Raw genomic sequence first — 26,174 nt, 5'->3', positions numbered from 1 at the left:
TCTGGTCCATCATGGGGATTCTCACAACTGAATACAGAAGGAAAAGCTTATATTGTGGGTTGTGTGGGAGCCCTCAAACTGTTAATATAATAATCAGGCAGAGCGCAGGGGGAAAATATCTCTTTAATAACTGTCTGACTGCTTTCCTGACCTAAAATAATGGCAGAGTCAGCGAGAGAGAGAGGTATTTGTACCACCTAGTCAGGGGGAAAAAATTAGAAAACACATGAGATGGAATGCCCAGTCATTTTCTTGTTTAGCTACCTACAAAGGTCATATTTTATTATGAGAATTGAAATCCTATTGATTTTTTTTTTCTTTTGATACAATACATTTCAAGCTTGACATTTAAACATGAAACCCTGTACTCCAAAATTTAATCATTTACTCCCAGCGAAATACATTTTGGAGAAGTGAAGTAGTGATTGTGTGTTTAAAAAAAAAAAAAAAAAAAAAAAAAGTGTAATAATTCCCTTGCCCCATCTCCTTCTAGTCACCTATTGCAAGGTGACAGCAGACTTTGTCTGTAACTCTACTCAGTGCCTATTCTGAACATCTGCACAGCAGTAGGGCAACTGGTGTTTCCTGTGTAATGCAGGGGCATTTAGTTTAGGTGTGTTATAAGCAAGATTACACCACTCCACATGGAAAAGATAATCCCTTATTCCAAGAATTTATCATTTTAGGGCCAGATGCTGGTACCCTTACTCATTTTGAGCAACATTGTACTCCACAAGTGATCCCCCACTGACTTAGTTTGTGGAGTCAGGTACTCCTTGTTAAGAGCTAATGTAAACAGTTGCACAGAGGAAGCCATTTGCAGTATGCAACCACAAATAACTATTCATCCTACAAAACCCAGGGACTATGCTACATACATCTGGGCATCATCTATTGGCACTTTGGTTAAACTTGTCAAAAATGTGTTGGTGATTTAGAACCCTAATGTTAAAATTTCCAAAAGCCGTTTGGTGCTGGAGGCACCTAAATTCCTTTTGGTTTTTGGCTTAAGACCCTATGTCACGTGTGCTCTTTTGGAAAATGTTACACCACCTCTAACTATTTACAGAATACAAACCTAGACACTCCTGTAATGCTACTCAGCAGGGCGAAGGGCCCCTGAGGCAGGCCCTGAACAACAGACACAGATGCACTGCGACAGCCAGTTTTTTTTGCACTATGCTACGTACGCAGATTCTGTTTCAGGCCTGGCCTGGTCCCTAGTTTTGTGCTAACGGTAAGGTGTGGGAGAGTACAATTTTAATAGCTGTCCCTTCACACCCAGCCCCCGATGTTTAATTTCCTGGAGGCAAAATTTCCTTTTGTTTTTAAACATTTTGCTGTAAAACCCTAGCATTTGATATGAATTTAGGCTGGGATTTTCAAAGGAGCCTAAGGGAGTTAGGTGCCTCACTCCCATTGAAAATAAAATGAAATTAGGTGTCTAATTCACTTAGCCTTATGTTGTGGTAAGATGCCAAAATCACAGCCCTGGAAACTGACTGCCTCTTCATTCAGGGCTAGTTTGGCATTCAATAATCACATTATACTTAAGGTGCTTACAACATCTCTTCTTTATTCAGTGCCTGGTTCTAACAGACTGCGTGAAAACAAGATCTTCACCACACCCCACTCCACCCAGACTGTCTGGGAAGCTCAGCCCTAAAAGGCACAATCCCCATACCATAGCTGGATCCTCCCTCAAGCTGCACATCCACGCAGGGGAGGAGGAGCATAGTTCTTCCACAAGCGATCCAAGTCATGGGCCCAGGCATATAGGAATAAGCAAGGCTATGCAGCTGCTTGCTGTCTCCATGGAACAGGTAGGAGCGAGAGGCGCAGAGGAGTTTTACACCGCTAACACCCAGAGGCACTGAATGAAGTAGGCCAGCACTGGAGGACAGGCATTTACTGCTGGTGTATCAGCAATGAAGTCACTGTGGCGGTTACTCAATGCAAATGGCTTCCTAAATCCAGCTCTTAACATTAAAATCAAATGGAGTTGGACGCCTAAACATTTGTCAATTGCTCCTTTACGTGACTTAGGTGCTTCTGAAAAAGGGATTTGGCTATGTCGGCGCTTTGGGAAATGTGACATTAAAATCTCAGCCATAATGCCCTCTACAAGTGCTGGGTGTCCCTGCTGCACCAGTGCCTTGCACGCCTTTGCCACGCTGCATGAGAATGCTTGGTGTCCAATTGCCACGGAGGGCTTTGGTACAGAACGAGCTCACCCTGGCCTGACTTCACTGGCTTCAGTGGAGTTATTCCTGATTTACACTGGGGGAGGGGGAGATCAGGACTTAGGAAAAAAAACCCTTTGGCCAACGCGTGGGAAAAATCAGACCTTGTGGTTATAAAATAATCAGAAGTCTGCCATCACAGCTGTGAAATCTCTCCTCTTTACGAGTGGAAACCCCCAGGCATGAGAACTTTAACGGATAGTTCATTTCCCTACTGCAATATTAACATCTACTGCATAGTGAAGGTCCGAGTTAAAGCACTGCCATGAAATCCCTAGTGCCCAACACTGTTTACTATTGTCTTGACCTCAAACTCTATCTTTTTTTTTTTTTAAGAAGTCTACTTTTTTTCCCACCTCATATATCTAGGTGGGTTTTTTCTCTAAGAAAACGTTATAAAACACACACATTATTATTTCTTTGAGTTTTATTTTCAGAAATCAAAGGGGCAGATTTCTATAATTGCTCTGAACCCAGAATTGGAGCTGGATTTTCAAAAGCGATGCTGCCTGTGAAGGAGTGTACTACTCCTTTAAGAGACACCCATCAACTCTCAACCAAGGCAGCCTGGGTGCAGTGAAGGAGGATTGGCCTATTTAAGCCAGGTCTGGGCCAAGGGCTGGCCTATTTAAACAAGAACAGGCAGAAGAATAGGGGAGAAGGGATTAGAAACTGTTCGGGCGGTGAGCCCTTTCTAGCTCTGGGACACTTGTCTGAGCGGTGCACAGACTTTGGTTTTTGGACTGAGTTTGGGATCTCTGAAGCAGGGTCCTGAGGTAAGACTCTCTGAACTGCCATTGCAATTCTCCTTCCGGCAGGCTGTGCTAGAGACGTGCTTAGTTGGACTGGTTTGTTTGGCTTCTCGTTGTGTTGGTCTGTGAAATAGAATGTATTGCTGCGTAAGTAGGGAAGGTGAGGTGGGATGGGGCTCACCTGGAGTGCCACACCTGCCCACTAGGTGGCCTGTAGAGATGGCCCACATTGGACATGTCTACAAGGCATGCTGAGCTCAAACTCCTCTACCGTTCCCACTCAAATCAGTCTGCCTCGGGTCAGCACGTACGCAGAACCTGGCTCCAAGGACCCTGCTGTGGGGGATGGGTCTGGGTCCGAGCCACAGTCCTGCTGTGACTCAGGTCCAAGCCCTGCTATTTTGCAGGGTAGGCTCAGGTCAAGCTACAGACCTGAGCCAGAAGGTCTACAGAGAGCAGTATAGTTGCATTAGGATGGTGGTGAGACCCAGGTGGATGTTCAAGCATGTGGAAACAGAGTCCACAGTCTGGATCCAACAGACCCGAGCTTAGTGCGTTCTGTAGACACATCTACTCCTATATTCTTATTTGTGCTTTCCCTTTGCTCTGGGATTGTAACAAATTTATGTCAAGCCTGTACTCTCATTGATTCTTTAAAGGGTGGAGTTAGGGTTCCACCTGCTCTCTGCCGTTCCCCACTTACTGCCAGAGATTGGGACTACCAAGTATCTGATGTCCATGGACTCTGTAGAGTATTCTTACTCCTCATTACGCTCCTGTATTCGTGAACAGTCCAAGGGGCAATGGAGACCTTAGCCTGCAGGTGCTTTATTTCAGACAGCTTCCAGTTAAGAGTCCTTTATGCAGTTCATATTTCCCTTCCTTCTCCTCTCGTAAATCAAGATGATTTTTTTTGTTGCTCCCAGAAGGGATGCACAGGGAAGATAATTAGCATTCAGGTACTGTTGTTAGCATAATTAGAGGACCGAAAGGCTGACAATGAGAGCTCCAAAGCCAGGTCCTAGGTCATAAATGTAATGGAGAAATAAATTAATCCAGCATAACACATTCAGATCCGGAGCTCAGACACAGCTGGTAGTGCAGGGAGGGCCCTTTCTCCTGCTAGTTTATCATTCACACTTCAATGATCTTTATGGAAATGCCCAATAAGTTGGGCAGAGTACAAATAGGCCTACTGAGGTAGTGTTAATACCCATTCTTATCAAATAGAATCACCATGGAACTAATCTTCTATAAATTATTTCAGGGAGTTGACATTTTATGTGCACATTAAGGCTTCCTGGAAAAAGTCCATCAGTCTGGAAAGAGGCAACACTGATTTCAATCAGGTTTTGGCTTGGCATTTATTAAGCTAAATCCGTGGACCTCTCTTAGTACCAAATGGACATGTCCCTGTTCAAATAGAGCCAGGTGCAGGGGGAAGGGGGAGAAAAGAGAGCAAATGAGGGAGAAATATTGTTGAGCTGAGGGAAATAAGACCATGCACACCGTACTGCATCCAGCTGCTCTGTCTTGTGTGCCTTTTGGTTTGCCTACAAACTGTGTGTGAAGTGGCAATACAGCAAATAGGGTGTGGAAAGACTATCCTGTGAATAGGAAACCCTCAGGATGCAAACGTCTGGACACTTTTGATATGCTGGAGACCTGCCTACCTTGAGTGTGGGTTGGTCTCCGTTCTCGGACCCACTGCGCTTGAATTGAAGCGACAGAGTCCGTCCATCAGGCTTGCAAGATTCTGCCCATGGGAAAGGAAAAGTTGTTGTTCTTCCCTATTTGTGTGACGTCAGAGGAATAAGGAGCCAGGTCCTTAGCTACTGTAAATCAAGTCAACGGTACTAATTTGTCTTACAGAAGCTGAGGATGGTCCATGGTTTGGTATATCCTTTCCATGCAAGGTAAAAGGGCCTGGTAGAGTCCTGTTGACACCAATAGCAAAACTCCCATTGATTTCAGGCTAACTGTGAGCTTTTTCATTATTGGGAGGGGCATATAAATTGTGTGGATGGAAATGTATTTATTAAATGTGTGTGTGGGGGGAGATCTCTAGGCAGTCACATATGCTGACCTTCACAAGGGCTGGTTTTCATCTTTGCTATAGAAAGTCTATTGCCCCAGCAATGAGCCATTCAGAACACTCTTGAAAGCCAACTAAGTCCGCACCCAGAAATCTGCCCTGTTAGGCTTTCTTTGCATCCCTCATGAACACGCGAAGGGGCAGGTTCTTGAGTTGAGCCCAGGGTTGGGATAATAAATTTCCCTATTCTTTTCAGAAAGGGATCTGTTTGGGAGGGTTCCGTTCTGCTGTCTCGCACAGAATAGGCCAGATGGATTAAAGAAATGGAATCGGAAGAGAAGCCTTCTGACACGCTCCGTTAATTATGACACAAGCAGAAGACGGAAAGTGTGTCTTTGATGGGGAGAGGAAAGAAAGGATTCACCGTATAATCAGCTGTTTTTAATCAGAGAATATCTGTTTCAGCATGAAGGAAATGAGCAAGGCCAGGCAGCTCCGAAAAAAGCAAGTCTTTAGAAAACACTTACACTTAGCCACAGCTTGTGTGTGGGAGTGTCACTAAGTGATATAGTGATTTCCAAATGAACTGTAAGGAAATCTATTGAAACAATATTGAATCATAGAAACTTTTATTCACCAGCTCTCCCAACCCCTGGCTACCTTATCTCTAGAGTCCCACAACCATGTGTTTGCTAAAAGATTTACTGCTCTTTGGGACTAATAGATGTTTTATCTCTGTTTGGCAAAAGCTTTGTTAAACAGCCAAATATATGAATCTTATGAAGTTCAATCATTTTCTCAGGCTTGTTTGCCCAGTTCTTTTCTAGCTGAATCATTGCACTTGTCTGGTACTGATTTCATGTGTGATAAGTATTGTCTGTTCGCAAGAGGTTGATGCATGGTGCTGGGCAAAAGAAATGTGTGTACTTCTGGCTTCTCTCAAAGAGTTACAGGCTTGTTCTTTACAGGGCCAAATTTCCACAACATCTCTGCCACCCCTAGCCCTGATTTTGGCACATGCTTAAATACGTATCTGGATTTTTCAGAAAACTTCAGTGCTTGTTTATACATCAAAATGATCTGGCCGGATTTCCAAAAAGAGCTTAGCATTGAGCAGCTCCCATTGTTCTGAAAGGGAGGTGATGAAAATCTGGCCTTAGGTGTGTATTTAGTAATAATCCATATTCTGGTAGGGCCTACAGACCTCAATTGAGATAAGAGTCCATGGTGCTAGGTATTGTACAATTCCTAATAAGAGACCGACCGTTCCTGTCCCAGAAAAGCATGTAATCTAAATAGACAAAATGTGGTAGATGTGATGGTTGAGGGAAAATAAGGCACAGGGAGATTGTGACTTGGCCAAAGTCCCCCAGGGAGTCTGGTGGGGCCAGGAATTGAATGTAGATCTCCTGAGTTTCAATCCCACACCTTCACCCCATTTTCTTCACACAAGCCATAACTATTGTAGGCAAGGTAAATATAGCCTGTCCTCTATCCAGTCCGGTGGATCAACATCTTTCACACCTTCATCCTTCTCGTGTGAACCAGGCGCTTCCCATCATGCACTAGATGTGTATTACATTGCAGTCATTAGTGGGCAAAATGCAAGATATTCATTTATATGCACACACACAGGACACCCCAATTTTCAATTGCCTCAAGAATGTTACAAGGAGAGGTGTTGAATGCTAGTAACATTGCAGATCACCCACTAGTACTTATCCATGGTTCCCACGCTCCTGTGGACTGTAGCACTCTTCTCCCTGAGAGAAGATGTTGATAGTCATACTTAGGCTATTTCTATACTTGGGGGCAGGGGAGGGGAGTGTGTGATTCCCAGCCTATGTAGATGTGTCCATGCTAGCTCTCATTGAGTTAGCATGCTAAATATAGTAATGTAGCTGCATTAGCCTGGACAGCTGTGCTAGCTGGGCTGGGTACAGACTCACCTGAATCCCATGGATACATTCTCAGCATGGATAGCGTGTGCCGCTGCCCTTGCTACCGTGGTTACGTTACTATCTTTAGCATGATGGCTTGATGCGAACTAGTGCCAGTATGTCTGTGTGAGCTGGGAATCTCACCCCTAGCTCCAAGTGTAGACGTAGCCTCAGGCCTGGTCTGCACTTGTGGCGAAATTTGGCGGCAGTCGACGGGAGATACGCACACTACGTAAAGTAGCTTGCATATCTGCCATCGACTTCTTAACGTCTAATTAGCGTGGCACCCCACTGTGCTGTGCTGGCGGAACCGCCCTCCCATTAGTGCAGCGTTCATCTTTTTGTGGGGACGGGGGTGGATTTATTGAGTCAACTTCCGGATCAATTGAGTGGGTCTCCAGTGCCGCTCAATGGATCCTGAAGAATTGATGTGGTGATGCCAACAGCACTGCCGTGAGTGAAGACATGCCCTTAGAGAGGTGGTGTTGATGGGGGACACTGATTTTTTCCAAAAAGTGTCATGGGTCTTTCACCTTGTACTGGGGAGGCAGAAGCAATCTGGGTTTAGCATCTCAGCTGAAGGCTATTTCTGCTGAAGTCATTAGTAATGCAAAGGTTTAGGTCAAGATTTGAAAATATGACTAGAGGTTGTGGGTACCTCGGTTTTTGGATCTGATTTTCAGAATGTGGTTGCACAGTACTTTCTAAAAATCACACCCCTTCCCCCCTTCCAGGAGTTTGATGTTGCACATCCCAGAAACTGAGGAACCAAAATTCATTCATCACATGAAAATCTCAGCCTTAAGATTTTGAAAATCTACTACTGTGCCAAATCCTCAGCTGATGATCGGTCTCTCTCTCCACTAAAGAGGACTAAGCTATGTGGCACCAGCTGGGCATCTGGCTTACTCTCTCTCTGTAGGAACAAATCTGTCTTTGTGAATGAGTCAGATACCTGGCAAAATGACGAGAGCAATTGGGCAACGGTATTCAACCACCCTAATAGGGGAAAAAATGAATAGGCTGCCCTTTATGCATTAATTACAGCACAGACTGATAGCCACAGGAAAATGATTGAATGCAAAAGCTGTGATGAATGTATTCTAAATGGGTTTCACTTGACAGGGTGTTTGCTTCCTTCATGAAAATCCTTTGGCTGGGAAAATCAAATGCCTGTACAAAAGCCACTCTTGAGCTGCAAGTAATCTGCAAAAGGCAACTTTGAAGGGTGGCTCTATCCCCTACTCGCACTTTTAACATAAAATAGGCAGGGTGGCGTTTTCAAAAGGACTTTAGCCTTCACTGAACTTGACTCCCATCGAAGCCAATGGGAGCTTTACTGTTCTCTTCAACGGAAACCAAGTTAGAGCAGCATGGAGTGCTTTTGAAAACCTGCCTTTAGGTCCCTGGCTTGATTTGCGCAGGGATGAAAGGATGCAAGGAAACTCTCTCTCTGTGCAGGGGCCGGATGCAATAGCAATGTATCTTGTGTCCTCCGGAAGCATGGTGTTGAGATGAGCATGGGGAGTAGGCGGGACTATGTCCTGTGCATTATTGGGTGGGGCTTTGGGGAGCAGTCTGCAATGTCTAACAGGATCTTGTCAGCTGCAGCCCCTGCGGGGTCAGTGGGAGCTTTTGGGTGCCCAGCATTTTGGAAAATCAGGCCACTTATTTGGGTTTCCAAAGGGACCAAGGGAGTGAGGAACCCAGCTGCCTTTGGCTTTTATGGGTTCAGCAGTCCAGCTGTGGGAACCCATCTTTGAAAATGCTGGCCTTTGGTCTGTGAAGAATTAGGCTGGGGTTGACAAAGGAGACTAAGGGAGTTAGAGGCACAGAGTCCATTGAAATTCCTTTTAGGCTCCTTTGGATATTCTAGCCTGGGTTTTACTGGTGGATGTGGAGTGATTGGGCTTTCTGTAGTATTGAACAGTGGTACTCATTTAGGATTCCATTGAGGAAAAAAATCCTACTACATTCTGAATATGTGGGGTCAGTATTGTAAACTCTTGCAATTTTTTTCATGTCTTGTAATAGCTAGTGTCTTTTTTGAAGCCCCAGCTCCTGGAGTCAGGTGAATTATTAATTTCATCCTGGGCTTTGCCATGATGCTCACAGTTGTTGTTGTTGCTGCAGTGTCATTAATGCTGCTGTTCTTGGTCTGCCGGTGTTAGCTGCACTAACAGAGAGTGTAGCACGCTGCATGGCAGGCAGCAATGTTTTTCATAAAGAAAAATCATAGGCTCAGTTCAGAGTGGTGAAGGCTCTCGGCCAGGTTTATTGTTGTCAAAGCCCAGTTCTAGAGCCTCATAGGATCTACGGGTACGCTAACGAGGTACCAGTTCAATCAACATAATGTGAAGCTGTCCCCTACACCAGTACAAAGATGCCCCTCCTATGACTTCTCCTTTTGTACATTGATACAAACAAGTTACGTGTTGTTACACTCCAGATGTTGTTAGTTACCACCCTTATACCTCATCAACTATAAGGTCAGAAGGGACCATTATGATCATTTTAGTCTGACCTCCTGCACAATGCAGGCCACACCTTGTACCTGTTAGTTGACACAAAACATCCTCATCCATTATCCTGTCACCCTTCCTTATTGGTGTGTTCCTGTACCATATCTTGGGAATTTGTTTATGTAATTACTGAAGAACATTGGGTGTTCTTGTACCATCCTCTCACGTCAGGAATGTGTTTACTTGGTTAGCTAATACCTTGGGTGTCACTATTCTGACAACACTAGGCTTACTTTGGTTCATCCTCTCGGCTATGCCTGAGCCTCTAGCAAGGCCTACACTCATCTGTGTACTTCACAGACATTAATGAAATGATTTTCACAACACCCCCGTGCCACGAAGCAATTTTACCACTGTACACATGAAGAACTGAGGCACGGAGAGGTTAAAATCAAAAGAATCCAGTAACTTTGGGTACCCAATCTGAAATGCCTAAGATTTAATTTTTCAGAATATTTAGCATTATAGAGCACTTTATTGTCCATCTTCACAAGTCTCTACTGGGCATGTGTAAACTGTGATCTGTCAAAGGCTTAGGACATGGCCAAAATTTTGTGTGTGTGTGTGTGTGTGTGTGTGTGTGTGTGTGTGTGTGTGTGTGTGTGTGTGGAAAAATATATATATATATTATAGGTGGAGCTGGTAGTGATGCCTCTAGTTAAAATCGCCCAATGCTTTTGATCATACAACCCTGTTTTCAGTTGCTTATAATTTGCAAACTTCAACTATTCAGGCTTAAATATTCCGGGACCTTGCCATGTGTCTGCCTCAGACTCGTAATGCATACAAACAAAGGGGCCAAATTAAAGTTGCATAGGCAACATTCATTTTAAGATTTTCTAACATTTGATTGACTTTGCAACCTTAACATTTTTTTAACGTTTGTTTGTTGGGGTGGGGGGGGGGATAATTTACTAATTTAAAAAAACAAATTCCATCATGTGGGACCATGTTGAGTCTCAATGAGTGTCGTGAGCAGGGTTAAAATCTTGAGATCCACTGCATAGACCTCTACCACTTGAGCCAGTAGAGTAATTTGTAGCAGTAGTAGGCTGTTGTTCTTTATGTGGACCAACCAGTTAGGTGGCAGTGGGGGAATGAGATGCACTGTCAGGAGTAAGTCCCTCCGCCGTGCCTGTTCAGTACTTCTGGTACCGCCTGGGCTCCCTGATGGGCCGCTCTACCTGATTGGTGGAGAAAACCAGCAGGATGGTTCTTAAACGTAGCAGCAGCTTTAGCTCACTGGCTGCTCAATGCGCAAGCTCATGGACTCGCTGCCTCCCTGTGCTCGTCTCTCCAAGCCCTGCTCCTGCCCAGATCCTGCCATGCATCCAGCCTTGCTTCTGCCTTCCTTGACGCCTGATAATCTGGTTCTGACCCTCGACTCGGACTCTGCCTCAACCCCTGGCTCCGGCATTCGGACTCCAACCACTAGGCCAGCTATGACCCAGTCCTCTGACAAACACTTGAACTGTGGCCTCACAGCTATTTGTTGCCAGCAGAGCACCGTTGAGACTCAGACACCTCGATTCAATTCCAGGTTGTGGAGGGCAAGTATTCTTTAGTGTTTCTAGACCTTTTTGTCCCATGCCCTCAACCTGTCTCTCCCGCTCTGCTCCTATCCACTCCTGTAGAACCATGGTCCATCTTGCTCACTCAATGAGGCAGGAATCCACTGGAAAAAATATTTGATTATGTAATTGAAGACCATGTGTACTCACATGCAGACCAAATTAAGGTTGCACAGGTGTAACCTTGGTTCTGACATATTGAACTTTTTGAGTGCTCAATTTTGCAAGCCTATGGTTCTTGTACTGTAGTTTTTTTTTTTTTTTTTTTTTTTTTTTTTTTTTTTTTTTTTTGGCTGTAATGAGATATATAGTCTGGAAGTTAGGTGTGGGATGGAATAGAATGAGTTCTTACAAAGCCGAAAACAGCAAAGAGATGGAAGAGCACGCAGGACACATGACTAACATAATTAGCAAATGTGTTTATTAGTATATTCTTCCAATTCTCCACTTCAAGAAAGCATGCGGAAGGGGTGCTGTGATGTGCTCATTAGAGAATGAGATGCATGCTGATTTTAAAAAACTGGTGGTAGAAAAATGCTGAATGATGCATGTAATTAAAAAAGGCTACACTTGCTGTACAGAAACTATCTCTAACACAGAACCCTCTTGGCACAAAATACTGATTTCTACCTTATCCTAAACGCTCTCTCCCAGAACTGTAAGAACAACTCCTGTAATGGGCTGTAAATACTCATTTGGAACCCACAGTGAAATAAAACAACATGCACAGAGTCGGCAGGAAACAGTTGAAAATTAGAGACTTCCCCAGGGAATGTGACAGTTTCCCTGGGTGCAAAGCAATGACTGTCAAGTGAAAAGGTGTAATCATCTGGGTGTCTGTAATTTCCTCCCGGGTTTCTTCATCACAGAACTTTCATTCCTCCCATGACAAAGCCACAGTGGGATAATGCTGTCAAGATTTGATAACTTCCTTTCACTCAAGTTTTTGTTACTTTTTTTTTTTTTTTTTTTAAAAGGACTTTTTAGGCAACATCTGCATTAATGAAGCTGGAATCGCTCCTTGTTCAGATTTTAGAAAGAAATCCCTTGACGAATGTAGATAAACAGAGATCAATCCAATGTCTAGATCCTCTTGGTTCTTAACCACAGAAGCATTTTATGTAATCTGTGTTACTATTTACTAATTGTTTTGATAGCCCTGTGTAGTAAGGAAGTCTTATCCCCAGGTTAGCAAGAAGGAAGATTAAATAATTTGACTAAGGCTATAGAAGGTTTTGGTGTCAGAGCCCTGGCGAAAATGCAAGAGTCCCTGGATCTCAGTCCTGTGCTTTGGCCACTGCATCAGGTTGACTCTCGGCCACGTAAACTGTAAGGGTGGGATTTCAAAAGTGACAAAGGGAGTTAGGCGCCCAGCTCACATTGTGAAGCTGAGTGAAAAGTCGGTGTCTGACTCCCTTGGGCATTCTAGAAAATCACCTTCAGGCTGGAAGGCGCAGCCCCCACACCTGTGACTTAATCTAGAGATTGCACCAAAACCTCTGTGATGCCTGGAATTCATAGGTTCATGTGCCCTGTAGGAGGCCCGAGAATAATTAGTAGGGTGAGAGAACACCTCCACCTCTCTACAGCCTCTATGCCAGGTAAAAGGGCAGTGCAGTGCAGAGGGGCCCAAAAAACCTTGCATATGGCCAGGGGAAGATTCCCTGCTAGGGACAGTGCAAGGCAGCCCTCAGAGGACTTTCTTGTAGGGGTGTTCTGGGCGCGGGGCTAAGTGTTGGGAGGAGCAACAGCATCCTGTGCTGTGTGTGGCTTTCACTTCATGGCTCATTACCAATCAATTCAAATGCTGTGGAAGAAGGTTGGCAGGCGAATATTCAGTGTGTTCTACATGCTGGGCATATAACAATGACTAATATATTCCCCGTAAGTATTTGAAATCCTGTATTGATGCTGGGACTTTCAGAGGAGACCAAGGGAGTTAGGTGCCCAGTGACTTTTCAAAGGGAATTGGCTATCTAGCCCCCCGCTCCCTACCGTTAAGTGTCCTCGCAATTCCCAGCCACTCTGTACCATGCTCTGCTTCTGAGTCCCTGCCACCACGTGCTATCCCCTTATCCAGGCTGGATTACATGAGGCCAGTTGAGCTTTAAAGGTGAGTGAGATTCCCAATGGGATTTAGGTGCCTAACGCCTACTGATTTCAATGGGAGTTAAGTGCTTAAATACCTCTGTGAATCCTCCCCCAATGCAAACGCCTGAATTCAGTCCAGGAATTCAGCCCATCAAAAATCCGATCGAAAGGAAAGGAGGGAAGGGGAATAGAATAGTTAAAAACCTAATTGTAAAAATAATCCCCAAATATATTTTCCTAGCTACATCTCCATCACCAGAGGTGAACTTTTGTTTCAGCCCTAAAATAGCTTAATAAGGGCAGCTGAGAGATGAGGCAGTCTTTACCCAGATGCAAAAGGTCACATTCTCAGGTGGTGTAAATCAGCATTGCTTCATTGAAGTCAATTGCCCAGTTCCTCAGCGGGTATAAGTTACATATGGCGCCAGTGAATTCGGTAGACCAGACCATCAGTAGCTGTAAAATGAGCAGGGCTCTCCTCACAAGGCCCCACATAGGTGGCAGTACAGCTTGGGCTCTGGAGACTTGCATGGGATGAAATGATCAATTTGTCAAACTCTCCCCAGGCTGAAATCTACCCATCCATCAAAACTTGGCCTCCGTGCTAGGGTCCAGTCTCGACAGACTTGGCTGAAATTGTTTTGCCAGTGTAATCTCACATGGCTGTAGCATTACTTTCCCGTTCAAGCAAACGAGGCGTTTGTGTTCTAAAAGAAATATGAAAAGTATTTGCTCGGCGGCTATGTTTTGAGCCGAACCGCTACAGAAGGTTATTTTTATGCTGCATGAACATGCCACTGTTCGGTTTATTTTAGCCTCGGAGCTGGGAGCTGAATTGCAAATGGCTCTGTGGTTAACCTGGACCCATGTAGATTGGAAAATCATGGCAGATTTGATTTTAGTCCCATTTAAAGCAGACCCTTGATGGAGATTTAACTCTAAAATGCCTATTCTCTGGTTGGTCCAGTGCCTGTGGAGCAAGACCAAAATATGCTGGTTGGCACGGACGCCTGGGATGGAGGGCTACTGAGGCGGTATAAAAAAACTGGGGGATGGCCAGTGTTTTCCCCAGACATGTGACCTTGAAATCAGATTGGCCAGCTGGCTAAGTGGCTGCTGTATGGGAACGGACAGAGAGATTTTTGCCTCATTAAGGAGGAAAAACGCAGAGAAGCCTGATGATATTGGCTACCCAAGTAAACAGCAGGCTGTCTGCATCAAAAGTGCAAATCGCTATGGCCTTTCCACTGATCAAATAAGAGGACTGTAAACAGCCTAGCAAATGGGGACAGAGATCTTCTAGTAAATAGCATCATTGCCCTCCAGACCCTCTTAAAAATCAGATGATTGCACTTAACAAATGGGAACTCGAAGCATCAGGGGCCAGATCCTCAGCTGGTGACTTCAGCAGAACTTTGCTAATTTACACCAGCTGGGCATCTGGTCTTTACCATGGTGCTCCTGCTACCACGGCAACACACACTGTGAACATGAGGGGTGGGTGAGATCAAAACAGTAGTTGCTCGAAAATACATCTTATAATTTTAAGAAAGTGGGGGGGAAAACAAAGGGAAAGGGCTGCGTGACTCAGCCATCTGGCTGTACATCGCTTTCTTTCTGCTGTCGCATCAGACCCTGGCTAATCACCAAGCAAGTCAGGAAGGCAGCCCTTGGAAGGCTTCATTCAATAATCATCCCATGAAGGGGTGGCCATGTCGGCTGGTGCTCCATGGATGGGATGATCTGCCATACTTGGCTGTATTGTCTCCCTAGGAGCCACCACACAGCAGCCGAGGGCCGCTGGGGCTAATTTCCAGCAGGGATCAGAAGCAGCTGCAGAAGGTGCTATGAGCTGGGAGCTGAACCTAGGAGAAACACGTGAGCTGCCATTCCAGCTCAGACCTGAGGTTCATTTATTAGCTCAGCACCCCATCTCTGGTGGCAACCAGTACCAGATACTTCAGAGGAAGAAGCAAGAAACCCTGTAGTATAGCTATGGGGTAACCTGGTCATAGGAGAAGTTTCTTCCTGACTCCCATTGGCTTATGCCCTCAAGCAGGATGGCTTATATCCAGTTTAAGTTGATTTTTAATCCCGTTTAATGTAACTGAAAGTTCCCGTTATCCATGTAACAGGGTGTCCCCAAATCAGGTATCCAAGCCAGCCTCTGCCTCTGTTTCCTCGCTGCTTCTTCCTTGTGGGGTTAGTAATCCTGCAGTGAATTCTGACAATTCCCCTCTGGCAGTTCAGCTGTGGTGGTCAGTGAGTCACGGTGGGGACAAGACTTTGCACATCCACCACCCTTCTTGGTTCTCCTGCCTCTGGGGGGCAAAAAGTAGAAACGCAGCACCTGCTTACTCCAGCTTGCAGAGGGGTCAATGGGGAGTTTTTGCATCCCTATTCAGCCCTATAACCCAAGTCCAGCCCCATGGGCTCAGCCTTCTCAAAAACTTGAAGGGCTTTCATCCCAGGTCATCAAAGGTAATTAGATGCTTAATTTTGGTTGAAATAAAGGGGATTGAGGTGCCTAAATACCTTCAAGGCCTTGTTAACTTGCCTTTCAAAAGTTTGACCTGTCTAAACCCATGCACATCACTATTATCTGTACAGCTGCAGAGCTCCAATGTGTGGTCAGAAGAAGAGGGACCACGTCCCCTTTATGAGAGGTGCCCCAAGTAGGTAAGTTACACTGAAAAGAAATAATTCCTGGGCTACTCTGGGTGACTTTAGTTTGTTCATTGCAGCAGACTGGTAAAATAAACAACCTGAAAAGGAACCTAATTCCACAAAAACCTGGGGGGCATGAGTGTTTATTTCCTGGAGGAGTCACGCTATCCATCAGTCACAACAAAGCTGATATTTAAAAGACAAAGCAGTAAATACTCTATATTGACACATTATTTTTATGGGACTGTGTTTGTTCGCTTTTACATTCCGAGGAAAGGTTTACTGTATACACCACTAAAATTTCTTCAGTGCATGAGAGAGAGAGAAAATTGACAGCCCAGAGAGAGGCTGTAAAAGTGTACAGCAGAAATTAGATGCTTTATCAAATCAAAGTTAAGGCTCTAAAAGTGTGATCTTGTTCATCCGTAAATGATTGAGTACAGTGTTATCTTTATATGCCAGACATTCTAGGGAGTGCTTTCCCTCCCCATCAGATAATAGGACAAAACAAGCATCTAGGGTATTGCTTCAGGATGTATGGGCTCTGATATGGCAATGTCACTGTCATACTGTCTGGGGCAGCTTATGCCCGTGAGTGCCGACCTCAGGGCAGACTGTTAAAAACTGAGTAGATCCCTCCAACTGGCTGTATGTTCTAGAATTAGATTTCACCAAGCCAGTAACAAATAAGAACTCCTGGATCCTATAGCAGTTTTACCGTGGAGTTACACACAATCCCCTTAAACTCTCTAGTCTACCTTGCCACCCAGGCAACCTGGACTTAGTGATAAATGGTCATTTACACCAAAAAAAAAAAAAAAAATCACACAATATTCAGGTTGCTTCCAGTCCCAAGACACAATGCCTGTAGCCAAACCTGTAATAAACTATCTAAAGGCTTACCCAGGAAAAGAAATGAGTTATTTACAGGTTAAAGCAAGCAAATCTATACACAAGTAAGTTGCAATCTAAATCCTAAGAGTGACAAAGTTGCTGTGATTTGTCAATTCAAAGTGTCTTTCAGGATGGACCCAGGAGGTTCCTCGAAGGCCCATCTAATTTTGATCGTTCTTCTGGATGGGCTGAGAGAAATATTCTTCCCATCTGGGTTCACAAGTTTAGAGCAAACATTTTCAAAGTTATAAAGCAAAACCTGCTTATTTCTTTATAGCACAGTATACAGACATTACAAATTAAGTAAATGCATGCAGCACCTTATAAACCTTCTGTAAAGTCTAAACATTAAAAATAGTCCTATAAGATTAATGCCCATTTTGAGCAACACTGACACATACATAAATTAGTCTGGTCTCCAGCTATGAGTTTGTCAGTTCTTAGCTAATATCTGCAGCTTAGGTAAGAGCTGGCATCTGGCCTGCCAACGTCAAAGTCAGACTGCTTAATAAACTAAACCCACTTTTTGGCAGAGCCAGGTGAGAAATGCATCATTGTGGCACCTTTTGCTCTAAAGAAGTATGCCTGCTAGCACATGGGCAATGTGACTGTGTTCTGATGATGCAGCTGTGTAATGCATCAGGGGCTTGGTGTATGACTCAAAAGTCAGCCCCCTGTCCTGGGAGACTAGAACTTACAGGACAGAAGTGGATTTTGATTCATCATGAAGGGATGGAAGTGATTAGAGAGACCACGGTGTCCCACATGCTGTTCCAAGTGCTGGGCTGTTCTGTTATTTTTAACAAATAGGGCAATGATAGGTCTTGTCTTTTTTTTTTTATTATTATTTTTATTCTTAAAGCATGTTTTATAGCCTTCAGGATTGACAATGTCATAGTGAAGAATCCCCCTTCTATATAATAGGGACTAAATCGAACATTGCTGGGGTTTTGTGGGTCTAAGCGAGAGCAGAATTTTTCTCTCTCTGAGAGTCAGTTACTCCTCAGAGCTCACTAAATCCCACTTTCATCAGGGAGTTGAAACGAGGCTGGTAAATATGGACAAATCAGCATCTCTGTTTACCAATATACACACTCCCTTTAGGTAGCTGAGACGCCAGGATTCCAGTGTGGACAGGCCATTGACAACTTTTTCCCATGCTTGGTATTCTGGCAATGGAGGGGAGAATGATGGGGTGACACTGGTGAAAGGGAGACTTAGGAAAAAGCCAGCTAGTAAGAGATTTCTATCCTCCTGGATTTATAAACTGACTGCACGTTTATCCTGATGGTACAATGATTCTAAACTGACATCTGATTAAGTGTGCTGGATGACCGATGCACAAAGATCTCTGTGTGATAGCCCAAGAGTTTCTCTTAGCTCACAGGGATGCTGTGGGAATAAACAGATTAAAGATTGTGAAGTGCTCTGTGATCCACTGGTGAAAAGAGCTAGGCAAGAGATATGTATTATTATTATTGCATACAGTTCTGCTCATCTGGATCTCAGGCATTATTGTTCCTGGGTCATATCTGGCCTTTGGGTGCCTGTTTCACTACTGCATTGCTCTAGTTTGTGGTGTCTAGTGAAATTGATGGAGTTACATCTGTGTAACACCGGAATATTTCAGTGAGCAATCAGGCACATAATTGCTCTGTTACTCTTAATATTATTGTGTATTTGTTTGGCATTTATGTTGCAGAAGCACCTAGGAGCCTCAAGCAGATTGAGGAAGTGCTGTCCATATATATATATATATAGTAAAGATTGATTCCGCCCTGTAGAGCTTAAAAATACTGATGTGATTTGCTATCCACCAGGTGGTCAATCACTATAGAACCACTTAAAGTCTATGGTCATACGGGTCATATAAGTACCTAGATATGTAATATATGGAACAAAAATCTCAGCTATAAGGTGTAATAGGATGGGGAGGCGAGAAGCTGGAACAGTTGTTGGGACTGAATTATAGAGTGAGAGAATAGATGTGGTATCTTTGCTTACAATCTAAAACGCCAGCCCTGAAGCTTACAAGGGTGCAAGGGACTGCTGGTGCATTGTAAATTGCAGGATCAATGCCTATAAGACATGATGTAACATGTGAATGAGATATTCCCACATGGTTATATGCCTGCTTTTAGGTTCATTTCCCTATGGCTTTACGTTTGTCCCCAAACTGTAGACCTCCATTCTTCTCTCCGCTCCCTGTTCTGTAATCACAATGTGGTTGAACTCCTTCCTATCACAGCATTGAATGCTACGACCGGATCCTCTATCAGTCAGTATCTAGGGCAGGGGTTCCCAACCTTTTACGCAGCGTGACCCCATTTAAACACTGAATGTTTTTGGCAACCCCAGCAGACAAGTCCGGGCATTGCAATGCTTATAGTATTTATATTTTTCATTTAAAATCATTTTAACTTTTTTTAAAATAAAAAATACAACATTGAATACAAAACCTAAAATAGCAATTAAATCAACTTATCTGACATTTCTTTGTTTTGCTTTTACTTGTGGATTATATTTACTATGCGGACATACTGTTAAAGAACCCTAGTTTTCACGGTGGCAAAATTGAGACTTAAGTGTGGGAAGGGGGCACACTCCAGAGATTTGGGGCCCTGCTGCTATGTATAGGTATCCAGCCCCAGACTGCTGTAATGGAGGCTGTTCCCCGTTGCTGTCTCTGTTTTGCTATGGGCAGCTCTGGCTCCCAGATCAGCTCGGACACCGGAGAATACAAAATGACTTAAAGCCACATTATCCCTTTTCCCCTGGGCTGCAAGTTTTGTTATGGTGCACCTCTTTAGTGCCTTGCAGTAATTGTCCTCATTCATCTCACTTAGGCCCCATCCACAACATGGTAACCACACCCCCTCCCTGCTCTCCTGCCCCAGGCAGCCCCACACCCAGCACTGTGACACCCCCATCTCTCCTGCCCCCGCCCTGCACTGTGCCTCCCTCCTGCCCCAGCTCCCAGCAGTGTCTCCCGCCCATTGCAGGGCTGCCGCTCCCAGCCAGGCACCGCAGACTCACCGCGGCAGGGAGGGCACGGGGGCGGGGAGGACACACAGCAAAAGGGTAGGAGTGAGGCCACGTGCCTGTGACCCCGCCAGGCCAGCATTCCTGCCGCCCAAGTGGGCCGGAGCCCTGCACCGCGCTGCCCAGTGCTCCTGGCTGGGAGCTGTCGAGCATCTTGGTGACCCATTTTTTATCGTTATGACCCCAAGGTTGGGAACCACTGATCTAGGGAAAGAAGGAAAGACCAAGGATGAGCCAGATTAAGTTTCCCTGACTGGAATCCAGGGGGGTCATGCTGTAGTTATGACCCCACGTAGAATAGCCTAAACAGTCCTTAAAAACCTCTCTAGCGTAGAATGAGGAAGCTGAGCGCCAACTGTTGCTTAATATGCAGGCCTGGCTGACGAGCGATTTCTGCAAAACCTGATGGTGCCGTTCTTTGATTTCAATAACACCATTTGCCGATACATGATTCTTTGGGGCCATTTGAAAGCAAAAGCTACATCAATTTTATCCCCACACACTGTCGTCTGAATTAAACGTGATGCAGTTGGAGGGGTTTTATTTAAATATGAAAAATAGCCCCATCCCCCAATGAGTTGTCAATCATTGTTTCACTTCAAACAAGTGCAAGAGAAAGCTGGCCTTTTTAGTAATAGACAGATATTCAATATGCTATGCTGAGTGAATGCCTTCTCTGTGCTGTGAGAGCCTATAGAAAGATACACGTCTCCAGCAATGTGCATTGGAGAATATTCCTGTTCTGTGAATTTGCCTCTGTACAGAATAAACATCGATTTTGATTTTACTTGCCTTCCATTATAATGAGTGGCAGCCAATTTCTCAGCTGTCACTTAATGCATATAATGAGCATCTTGCCAGGGGATGAAAGCATGGAGTTGTATTCATATGCAAAACAATAATAATAAAAAGTTTATATTGGTTAAAATAAGGTTGTGTTCTGTTCTAAAATCAGGGAAATTCAGACTTATTGACTCTTTCCTACCCTCGGTATTGTAGAGGTCTTAAAATACTATGATTTTTACATACAGCATCATAACCCACAACAAGTTGAGGGTGGACTTTCAGATATTACCTTAGGCTTAAGTTCTAGTGCTAGATGCTGGAATTCTGATATTATTTAACCAGTACTCTGTGGGTATGTCTACACTACGCACTAAGCCTGGTTCTATGAGACCTGGACTTGGTGTTTCCAAGCTGTATTTGAGCCTCCACATTGCACCATAAACCTGGGTTTACTGGTCTCTCAGCTGTGCTAACACATCCTCGCTGCTCTATGCAGACCTTCTGACGTGGGTCTGCAGCTTGACCTGCATCCACACTGCAAAATGACAGGGCTTGGACCTGAGTCGCAGGGGGACTTGGGCTCTGACCCACCCCTAGCAGGGTCTTAGGACCCAGGTCCTGTGTGTTTTTGCTGACCTGAGTCAGACTGATTTGTGTGCGGACAGAATGAGAGTTTGGGCTCAAAACTAAGTCAAAGCCTGACCTTAATGTGCAGTGTAGACATATTTGTGCGTGTGTGTGTGTGAGAGAGATGTAAGGGAAGAGGTAAGGGGTGTCCTTAGTACTATTCTATTAGTGTTAAGAAGCAAACATCTCATGAATATGTAAAGTGGGCTCTCGTGAATATGTAAGCGGTTACACACTGCAGCAATGTCACCGCGTTGTTGCACTGTAGTTAGTAGGTGTGGGTGAATCTGTGTTGGGTTGCTGTCCCTGAAATCCAATGCGTTTGAACCCAGTTTCCTTTCGTTAGCTCTGGGTGGAGGTAGTCCAAATATGTCCTTCAAAACATTGCTCCGATGAAAAATGATCTGTTCATCAAAACAGAAATTTTCGTGGGGAATGTCCAGTGGTGGTGACATTTTCTGTCGTTTCACCAAAACCACAAAAAAAAAAAAAAAAAAAAAAAAAAAGTATATTTTGCTACTTATGATGCAAGTTTACACATGCGGTGGAGTAAGGAAGCCCCGTATCGCCTCGTATTCCTATGTGGCAGCGTAGTCGGGGCCACAGCCTGGCTCCAAAATGACTATTAAATATATTTTTAAAATGTGAACAGAGGAGACCCAGACTTAGCAATAGAATTAGAGCTGATGAGAAATCCTCCTATATCCTGAGAAATCCTCTTTCCATGAGGTGTCTGTGTTGACTTCTCAGTGTCACAAAGCAGCATTAGTCATCTGCGGCAGATTTGCCAGGTTGTCAAATTTCACCTTATCTTGGGCAGCTTTCATCTCAAATGGCCGGGGAATCTCTTCATGTTCCAATTTGGAGTTTTATGAGGTTTTTAAGGTTAAAAGAAACCATCCCATCCCCCAATTCCAGCATGTACATAAACCGACCAGGAAGAGAATAGATTCCATAAAGAACTAATGACTAATTGCCACAATCTTTAGAAACTTAATCAATTGACATTTGTTTTATTTTTCACAATATGCTGGATGGAGAGTTGCATAAGAGTAGATGCATATCAGGCATTTTTTTTTTTTCTATCATAAGCGGTTATACTTCGTTCTGAGCCTTCTGGTAAAATCCTTTCCAGCAAAGATGTTTTGATTGCTTTTTCTAAGTGAACCCCCCTCAGGGGGGAGAAAGAGGCCAGCGGTACCTGAGAATAACAGCATAGAAAGAAAATTCTAATCACTGTAGAGGCTGAAGTCAGCCAATAAATTTCAATCTGTGGAAGCTTTTTCTCAGGGATAAAAAGTGGTTTTCTAGGCCAACGGAGTCTCAAAAACAAGGTTCCCAGAAAAAGAGAGACTCCAGAAAGTGCCATAAGCCTGACCATTCTAATTTGAAATACATACTGTGTCACTCTGCGTGGTGCTACCTGGAGGGCGTACAAAGGGAGGATGGAATTGAAAGAGGGAACCTTGGCAGAAGAATGTGAAAAGCCTTCCTGGCCTCTTGTTGGAGAGAGAGAGAAACTGGAGCAAGCTCAGAGCAAATCCAGTTTAGCTACAATTAAACTAGTATTCTCAAGTGAAAAACAGATGTTTGTATGAGTTTCAAGGAGGACGAATAGAAATCTGTAGTCAATTAAATCACCCTTTCCCTACGTCAGGCTCAGTTTCCCATATTTCCCCTCTTCGCACACAAATTCAGGAGAGATTCCTTCAAAGTGAAACCAAGAAGATAGGGTTCCAAACTTAGGAAGCCAACTCCTCTACTTCCCTCATCAGTGGAACCCATTTTGGTTCCATATGGGCTCAAATGAGAATCCAAGGAGCACCTGTATTCTCTATCAGATGTCCAGGTTTAAATAAAGCAGAAAACTTTAATGTAAGCACAGTTAAACTGAAATATGAGGGCTTTGGGAGTGGCTGAAAATGTTTCATTACAATGATGTCAAAACACATAAATCTGATTTTGGCCTTCTTTAAACTTTTAAAAAATGTTTTTATTATAAAAATAATAATGAATTTAATTTTGGAAATGTTGGTTCAAGAAGAAACATTGAAACTTTCCCATCTGAAAATGTTGAAATGGGACAGTTTGCCATCAAAATTCGGTTTCAGGTTTCTTCCAAAATGAAATGTACCTGAAACTGACCATTTCTGTGAATGTTTTGATTTTAAGGAAAATGGCATCTTTTCATTAAAAAACATTTTGATCAGAATATCCAATCATTTCTACAAATATACTCGGTGTGTGTGTATGCACCCACACACATATATTTCTTCATACTATGATAGATAGAAACTATACCCCTCATACTCTCTTATGAAGAAGGTCATTAAAGCCTGGACGTGCATGGCAGAAGCATACATCTGTATGGTAGGTGAAGAAGCTAAGCTTTTTAGCAAAATCTGGTATTTACCCAAACCAGGAAATTGGCTCCTAACCAAAGAATCCTGCAATGCTGCTCTAATGCGGATATTTTTCACACCTGCAAAATGTTTGTAGCAAGATGCAAGCACGATTCCAGGCACAGCTGAGAGCTTCCATGTTAACTTTTGTAACAGACATGCCAAAACATATGAAAGCACAGAGGCTTTTGAAATACTGCCTTTGTGTTGACTCTTTTTTAGGATTTACAATGCCATTTTCCCTTTTAAGTAAGGAAATATGATATGATAGTGGGGAAAAGATCACGTTCACCTTAACATGGGAAATGTTTCTACCAGTGCGTATGAGCTGAGGCAAAGATTTCTCTCACGATGACTTGGGGGAGAGAGGACTTGAGTAAAAGCAAAGTACAAAAGGTAATTCTGGAGGGTGCGCTCCAACTGAGGGGTCCTTCTTGGGAGGAGTTATTGAGAGAGCCAGATTGTTAGTAGAAAACTGAAAAAAACATGTTGTTCCCCTTCTCCCACGGGGGCTGTTAGGGTGAAGCAATGGAACAGTTATCTCCGAGTTGGAAAGGTAAAACTTAAACAAAACAGATGCTGGTTCCAGATGGCTGCTGACCCAAAGCCAGGTAAGAGCAGTGTATTTTTGTAATGTCTGAGACAAACAAAAATATCTCAAGTATCTTTTAATGGTGGCTATTTATTTATTTCCCCCCTGCAAACTGTAGTGAGCTTAATACTGAGAGGGTACCAGATTGCTAGACCGTCGTCTACTTCTTGATACCAGTTCAGCCAAGCACTTATGCTTAAGTCCAGTTCATGCTTGGTCTCAAGTTGATCCCTATTAAGAAAAAAAGCTGCTACTAACTACTACTATTGTTTATATTGTGGTAGCATCCCTAGCCACGATGCATTGTGCTAGGTGCTGTACAAACACAGAACAAAAGAGCAGATTGCTGCCCCAAAGACGAATGACATGTAAGCTTGTAATAAAGTAGCTACCCAACCTCACTAGAGCGGATCTATCTTACAGCATTGGAGGATGAATATTGCGGTGCACTGCTCCTCCATTTCCTTGGTCCATCTGCCCCACCTGGAGAATCCCTTATGCTGAGGCTGGCACAGGAGTCACTGGTTTCCCCACTCTTCTGCCCTTTTCATGCCCCTTATCAGCCTTGCTCTCAACCCCAAAAAGCCAGACTGTATGGGGTGACTGGGCCAATCGCTCAAGGATGAATTTGCTCATTTGCATCTGAGTGCCCGTGTTCACATGAACTAAAAGCTGCCCCTCCCCCCCAGGTTTTTCTTTACAACGGAAAGTTCCCTGAATGTTCCTGCTTTATTCAAATCATGGGTTTGGGTTGAGCAAACTGTGTTTCCCACCATGCATCCAGTTCTCATTACAATAAAGTAATGGCCTTGCCTTGTTCCATTGCTGGAGAATGCTGCGGTACTTGTTGGAGAGTGTGATCATCTGTGGGTTAGGTGGAATGCTAAGGAGGCAGCATTGGGCAAACCCCAGAAGGTCCAGAGGCCTGATTTGGATAAACAACTAATATTTTGAGTTGGAGTTTTTCAAAGCTGCCACAGGGGATTTAGATGTCCAATTCCCATTAAAATTAATCCATCCAAATCTCTTATGCATCTTTAAAAATATCAGCCTCAATGTGGATCTGACGTTCCTCTGAACCTCCTGAGTCTGCAGAATTGGACTGAAGATGCTTTCCTACGGTAGTGCTGCTGCTTCTCCAGAATTACCATAAGAAACAGCCTCTCCTGCAGAAATTCAATCGTATTTGTTCCAAGTCCTGGCTTGAATTAGTAAGTGCAGAAGTGAAAAGCAATGCAACAAACAAATGAGGGTTAACAGTAAAGAGAAAAAATAGGTACAGATTTGGTGATGTGGACACAGAGTTATTATTTTTTCCCTGCCTTTGGTAAAAGTTGGGAGAATGAGCACTGTGTATACACCTAGTGAGAGACTATCCCTGTCTCAAACAGTTTACAGTCTCAGCAGACAGAGACGGAAGAAATGAAGTAATTTTATTCATCTTTTACAATGGGAAATTCAGGCACAGAGAAATTATGGTCTGATTTTTTTCCAAACTGTTCAGCACATGGCAGCTCCCACTGACAACAATGGCATTTGCTGAATGTGGTATATTCAAAATAGCTAGTAATTTTAACTCAATCTTTAAGTTGTCCTGGTCCTGCTTACAAGCTTAGGGGTCTCTGTACAATCTGTAGCTTGTGTAATCCGTCTGTGTGTGTGCGCGTGCACACACACACACACACACACACACACACACACACTCAGCCCAGAGCAAGGTGGGGTGAGTTGTGCCTCTCTGCCTTAGGGAGCAGCCTGTTTTCTCTCTCTCTGTTTTCAGTCTTTGTGTTAAGGTTCTGGATTCTAAGAAATGAAGTAGTTGCAACCTTCCAGCAAGAGTATTTTATGATTTTAATCCAATTTTCCTCTGTGCTTGTTGTGATCATAACACTGAAGTCTTGAAAACATGGCTTTGCCTAAGGTCACGCAGAGTAAGGAGTTAAACCCAGTTGTCCTGAGTCCAGTGTCTTAACCCCAAACCTGGGTTGAATGTATATGATTGTTTTTCCA

This window comes from Emydura macquarii, unplaced genomic scaffold, assembly GCF_026122565.2.
Source record: "Emydura macquarii macquarii isolate MOO-44397 ecotype Brisbane River unplaced genomic scaffold, CSIRO-AGI_Emac_v2 contig_1790, whole genome shotgun sequence".
Classification (NCBI taxonomy): Eukaryota; Metazoa; Chordata; order Testudines; family Chelidae; genus Emydura; species Emydura macquarii.
Note: the sequence above shows the minus strand (reverse complement) of the source record.